A 7,286-nucleotide genomic window follows, 5' to 3' on the forward strand; every position below is an offset into this window, starting at 1 on the left:
ATGTTCAGGGGAAACATGGGTTCTGTGCTCCCAGAGCAGCTCTCCTCCTGTGGTGGCAGGAACAGGTTCAAAGTCGGGCCAATCCTCCCTCCACCCAGATGGAGACACACACACACACACACACGTACATCAGTGTTGGTCTTTCTCTTCCTCTTATGAGTAGTTAAGGAGTCTGAAGAGGCTGAAACAGTAGTTTACATAGACCCAGACCAGAGTGATCCCTTATTGGTTGTCTGTATACAAATGAGGTTAAAAAAATGGGGGCCCGGGACTGGAGAGGTGGCTTAGCGGTTAAGAGCTTGCCTGTGAAGCCTAAGAATCCCTGTTCGAGGCTCGGTTCCCCAGGACCCACGTTAGCCAGATGCACAAGAGGCGCATGCGTCTGGATTTCATTTGCAGTGGCTGGAGACCTTGGCGTGCCCATTCTCTCTCTCTCCCTCTCTCTTTGCCTGTTTCTCTCTCTGTCTGTTGCTCTCAAATAAATAAATAAAAACAAATTTTTAAAAATGGGGACCCATCAAGGCAGTCTGTCAGCCTGGAAAGAGAAAGCTTGGGCAGGCCAAAAAGTGTGGCCTCCATTCCCTTGTTACCATAGCGACCAGTGAGAAGCAGAGCAGAGCTTTTTAAAAGATGGCAGAGCATGGAGTGACAGCAAGAGTTCCTGCTAGTGCTCCGATCACTGCTCCATTATCCTAAGCTGGTGGTGGCGATTGGAGGGAAGTGGTGCTAGCTGTCAAAAGGGCTCCCCAAGGCTGTTTGCCCTTGCGAGTTTTTCCTCCTGTTCCATGGGATCCTTTATCCTCTCAAATGGATTCCACCTCTCCCTCCCCAAAAAAATCACTGAAAAAATATGACATGTAAGGACCTCACAAACTTCTGTGACCTCTGACTTCTGAACCTGAGGGTTTTGACAATTTTCTCATTTTGATTCCATTTACATGGGAAACTTTGATGGCTCCTTTTACAGTGAAGAAACTGAGTTTACACTGTCGAGCTGCAGTTAGTAAGAGGTTTTGCCAACTGCCTAATCTCAAACTTTGGATAAATTGTGAAGGAAACAAATAAAGCAAAATGAAGTAAATGACCAAAGTGTGTCTCATCTCTTTTAAATTAAATTTGAAAGACTTATTTTTCCCATTGAACAAAAAATACATTATGTCAGGCACCAGAACCCCTTTAGTCTTTATCTTGTTTTCACATCTGCTTCTCTGACATCTGTTCACTTTATTGTGAACTTGATACTGATACAGCAGTAACCAGATATCAAAGTGGATCCCAGTTCTCTTGTCAATTTCATATTATTATCAATTACCATATTTCTCCAAACTTACTTGCTCTGAGTCAAAGAGCACAGAGTGTTCACAGTGGCTGGCTGCCGCTGTCACTTGCTTCTGTGATTTGATTCTGTGTGTTCAACTTGCTCATAGCTACAGCTCCAATTGAATTACAGAGAGTCCCTAGATTCCTCATTTTACCCAACTCCTTCAAAGCATAGACTATCTGGTACATACATATTTCATCACCAACATTTTATTTTTTACTTTGCTTCCCAGTAACTCCTCACTCAACTAACATTTATTGAGCACTTAGTATGCACAAGGGATATGTGCTGGAAATTGGAGTCACTTAAAGATGAGAAAAATGTGATCAAGAATTAGAATTAGCTTTCAGTTAGGGCAGGCAAAAGGTGCTTGTGTGAATAGAATGGAGAGATTTTTGTGATGTGCTTTGATAGCAATAGAGAGAGTGAGAAGACTTGAATGCATCTAGCCCAATGTTGGTACATTGATATTTGAGGTATTCTCAATCTCCAGTCTGTAGACATTATTCAGGATTGATGACTTCCCATTTGCATCTCTATTTCCATACAGGCTGCCCTATGTATTCCTGGGTTTCACAGCTTCAGAATCACAAAATAGAAAAATACTTGAATAAAAAAATTCTCTTTTACCAAACATGAACAGGATTCCTTTTCTTCTCATTATTCTCTAAAACATTTAGTAGAGCAATTATTTATATAGGATTTGCATTTTTAAAATACAATAACTAACATAAGGCGAATTTAAAGTACACAAATATTATTTAGCTTATCAACTTCAGTCAGATGCAAAAATAAAACTGAGTGTATGGATGACATTGTTATTTCTATAAGTAAAATGATGAGACTTTACTTGAATTTTATGTCTAACCTATTGCTCAAGCCATGTTTTGAACACAGATGTCTTCAATGAATGCTTAATGGCTCTATCATAGGTACCTCATGAATAAGTGAGCTCTGAGAAAAGCATCAGGGGAGGATGTTTTCCTCTCTTTGTCTATCTTTCCATTGTGCTTGCGCTCATCCTGAGCGTTCCACTGGCTGAGGAGCGTGAGTCACTCTCATGTTCAGTGAGAAAAGTGCTCCTTGTGCCGTGGTGTATACTGCAGAGTAAACAATGAGTGGCATGAGACACAGTGTATAAATTTTCAATCTACAGATACAATTGATAATAATTAACTTGCATTTTGTTAATCATCACAATCATTAAAAGTAGCCATCCACATTTTTCTTAAAGGTGTGTTATGAACGTGTGCGTTTACAGTTAGAAAGAACTACCTCTCAAAGCAAGGCTGTATATTCCACAGCAAAGGGTAAGCATAACTCATTTTATGTGATGATAAATTTAGTAAAAATTTTCACCACTACACATTTTAATAAATTCTGAAGCTGTCTATGATGCCTGAAGTGAAGATGAAAGATGGTTTCTCTCTTTCTGCTTTTTTTCCTGGAAGTTTGACTTCCTCTCAGAGTGAGGAAATCTATGTGCTTTTACAGAATTGCTTGATTCATTGTCTGCTCTGATATTTTGTGTGGTTCCTGCATTCTTTAAAAGATATGAGCATGGGAGAAGCTATATGTGTGTTGTTCCCAGCTAGGCCAGCCTTACTACACATCAAATCCAGAGTTTCTAAACCTTAATGAGGTCCAGGTTTTGAAACTTGCGCTCAGAGTTGAAACAACTATGGAATCCTTTATTTTCATTTCCCTGCTATACTGTCCATTCATAATCTGTAAAAGATACAAGAGTAAAGTCAGATGGGTCAAAGCTTTGAATTTGGTCACTTTCTCAATATGAAGTATTTTAATAGAGACACCAGGCCTCTTTTTTTTTTTTTTTTTTTTATTTGAGAGCGACAGACATAGAGAGAAAGACAGAGAGAGGGAGAGAGAGAGAATGGGCGCGCCAGGGCTTCCAGCCTCTGCAAACGAACTCCAGATGCGTGCGCCCCCTTGTGCATCTGGCTAACGTGGGACCTGGGGAACTGAGCCTCGAACCGGGGTCCTTAGGCTTCACAGGCAAGCGCTTAACCGCTAAGCCATCTCTCCAGCCCTGAAGTATTTTATATACCCTTTAAATAGAAAAATTAGATCACTCACAGTAACATTTAGATAACCTAGTTCCTATGATGACTTCATGATGAGTTAGGAATCAAAATATAACTTTTTAATAGAAACTAAGGACAATGCACATCAGGAGTATATTTTTTGAACTTCACTATGAAGTTCATAAACTAAAAATGATTTATTTTAAATTAACTGTGAGATACCATGCAATAAAGGGTACAATCTGGATGAAGATAAACTAGTGGATTGCCAAGTCTTTGTAAATATTCCTTTCTCTGTTAGACTTGTGGTAATATTAAGTATGACTGACAGGACCAACAGTTATTGTAACCAAGTTGGTTGTGCTGCCACAAAAAATATGTACTTTCTCTAAAGGCACCTCTGACTTTGTCTTCTTTTTTGTCATTATCCAAAGACTACAGTTTCCAGCATCCTTGCTTTTAAGTGTGGACTTGTCACTAGTTCTTGTCAGTGGGATGGGAGTACAAATGTGTTCTGAAAGTGTGGGACCAAGTGAAATTGACAATTTGAGGTATCTTTTTTCAAGATAGAAGGAGACTGTTTGGATTAGACTTCACACCATCAAGGAAAAACATGCTATAGTCTGACAGATGAAAGAAAAACAACCAATAACTTCTACTATGTTAGTCACTAAATTGGCTAGTATATTGTGATAGAATCCATCTGTCATAAGTGCAATCACATATGTCCTTCTAACAGAGAGATATACTGAAATTTGATATTAGAGATGAGGGTCATGAGACAGAAACAGGAAAAACATGGCCAGGGAGATCAATCCTATCTCATTGACTTTGCATAAAATTTTAAATACATATACTGGCCTGTGTGGAGATATAGGCCTGTAATCCCAGCTACTCTGGAGACTGTGGCAGGAGGGCAGCCATCTGGAGGTCAGCCTAGGTTATATAGTAAGAGCTTATATCAGTTCTCCTTCAAATAACCAACAAAAGCATTTAAATATATATTTACCACACAGCCTGGGAGTTCTAGGTCTAAGTCCTAAGTATCTATCAAGAGAAATGAAAACACATTCTCACAAAAGATATTTCCATGGAAGTCCAAAACACTTCTCATTGTAGCATAAAAGGTGAATCAATGCAAATGTTCACTAGGCAGTGCATGGGCACACAATATGGAATGCAAAAGCAGTAGATCATACTCAGCTGTGTAAAGAACTGAGCAATGAGCACATACAACACAGAACTGCAGAAACATCATGCCCCATTTAGCATGCTGGATATCAAAGGCTCTACATGAAATTTTCTTCATTACATGAAATTATAGATAAAGCAGGATCACAGAGATGAAAAGAAGATCCTTGAGTGATGCCCAGGACAAGAAGAGGGAATCACTGTAAAGAGCACAAGGGAATATTTGGGAATTCAGTTAGTTATCTATGGCTACTATAGCATGAGATCAGTGGCTGGAAGCAAACAAATACAAGTTTCTTACATTGCTTTAAGGCAAAATCCATAAATTAATCTCACAGAGTTGAAAATAAGCAGACCCACTTCTTTTGGAGGCTTCAAAAGAGAAAATTGGTTTTTTTTTCTTCTTAATTTTTTATTTTGCCTTTTCAAAAGTCTATAGCAGAATTCCTTACTTTGTATGGATACATCATATATTTTTTAAAATTTATTTTAGTTTTGTATTCAGCAAATACAGTCAGTTTGGTACCATTATTAGGCTTATCCGTGACCTACCCCCTCCCTTTGGCCCCCTCCTTGTTGAGATATATGGATCATGCATTTTGGAGTTATCCCACAGTATCCCACAGGGTAAGATAAATGTCTCTGCATATCATGACCCAACATGTGGCTCTGACATTCTTCCTACCCCCTTTTCCACAAAATTTCCCTGAGCCATGTTGGGTTCATTTTTGGTCTGCTTCAGTGATGAGGTGTTGGGGGCCTCTGAGGCTCTGGCTCTCTGATTTGGTGGGAGTTGATTTTTCTCTGTGTTGGTCTCCTTCCTCCTTGTGCTGGTATCCAGTTCACCAGGAAAACAGCACCCTTGCTTGTTTCACCAATTTATCTTAGTTTCAGCCAGGGCCCTTGTGAAGTATGATGGGGTGGCTCTCTCCTCAGGGTCCACATCTATCTGAAAAAGAGAAGCAGATTCTCCAACAGAGAGTAAGTTAGCACCAGGACAAATGAGATAACCCTTACTTTTTTTATAGAGAATTTAATAGGTATAGGCTCTCTTGTAAGCCCATGATTGATGGTAGCTTGATAATGGACAGTGGGCTTATGTTTGATATGGTTCTGACCTGTTTCCCAGCTCCAGCTATGGTTCCCGACCACTGAGGGGATCAGTTAGCCAAATCAAGAGCAGTTGGTTTCCCCCACATGGCTCTGTGCCACTAGTGCACTTGTGTGGGCATCACAACAGGTTGTTTGCTGCTAAGTAGGTTAGACCATGTGATAGTTAAGGTGTTGTCAATTTGATTGGTTTAGTAATCCACAGGCTGCTTCTAGGAAGGATCAACTAAAGGAGGAGGTCTTTCTCCCAGGGTGAGCCCTTCCTCCAGAGTGGGTGGCCCCGCTCAGAGGGGGACTTGATATAAGGAAGCTCTGGGTAAAAGACTTCCCTTTTCCTTCCTTCCTTCCAATTGGCTGCCAGAGCTGCTCCCTACCTTCTAGCGTGGATTGAAGACCAGTGAGGACTAAAGACCAACATCAACTGAAGACCCACGTGGATTGAAACCCAGCAGCTCCTCAGGAAGCCTCCAGGCTTTCTGGCACCATCTGCAGTGCCGGGTTGGCATCTGGCCACGTGGACTGAGCAGCTACCAGGTTCGGTGATTCTCGGGCCTGCAACTGCTATTGGACTACTTTAAGCTAAACCAATAAATTCCCTTTTTAAAATAATTCATTCTAGCAATTCTGTTCCTCTAGAGAACCCTGACTAATAAAGACCCTGAGTTGTTTGGACAGATATTGGTCATTTTCCCCCAGTCGCCTATGTAGCACCTTCTGGCACTAGATGCATTGACTGTCTGGGGACTAAATTTCTTCCAGCTTCCAGCCATGGCATTCCATTTTACATGGACACATCATAAGTTAATGCCATCATTTCCCACCACCCTGCCCCTTTCCCCTGAAGGCCCTCCTCAGTGGGATTACTGTTATTCACCATGGAGTTGTAAGAGCAGCTGATTCACTTTCCATTATCTTTTCTCATTCCACTTCCAGTCTCACTAAATTCCTGCTTCTTCCCACTAATCCCCATCCTACTTTCATAAATTAAGGCTGGTTGCATGGATATGTGTAGGGGGTTATTTCCTGGAGTATGGGTAACTTACCACTGGATATACCTCTGAAGAACATGACTCCCCCCCCCCCCCGCATCAGCCACTACATTCTAATAGCTCCTTTGGGAGGTGTGGGTTCTCATGAGCCTCTTCCCCATCTATGGAATGTTGATGTGCACAGTCTTGTATAAAATATCACAGCACTTATCTCTGTCACACCTTCAGGGGCCATTGTGGTTGAGGTGGCAGAAGTAATGTAACAGCCAAAGGGGAAGGAAGGAGTGATGCTAATTCTGTTTTCAGACACATAGTAGCCTTGATATTCATGATCTCATAGTGGTGGATGCTACCTACAGAAGACTTGCATAACAGGAGGAAAAATAATGACATCAAAAGAAAAGAGACTAGCTGGGAAAAAGAAGGGATTCAATGGAGGGGCATTTGGGAGGAAGACAAATGAGGGTGTTGGGAGAATACTATAATCATCGTATATTGTTTCTATTTATGGTTGTTGTCAATAAAAAACTAACAAACACATCTCCTGTGGATTTATGGTGTAATGTCCACACATTATCCAGAGGACAACATTCCACAACCCTCTTCCTTATCCTCTATCTCTTACATTAT

This window comes from Jaculus jaculus, chromosome 1 (assembly GCF_020740685.1).
Source record: "Jaculus jaculus isolate mJacJac1 chromosome 1, mJacJac1.mat.Y.cur, whole genome shotgun sequence".
Lineage (NCBI taxonomy): Eukaryota > Metazoa > Chordata > Mammalia > Rodentia > Dipodidae > Jaculus > Jaculus jaculus.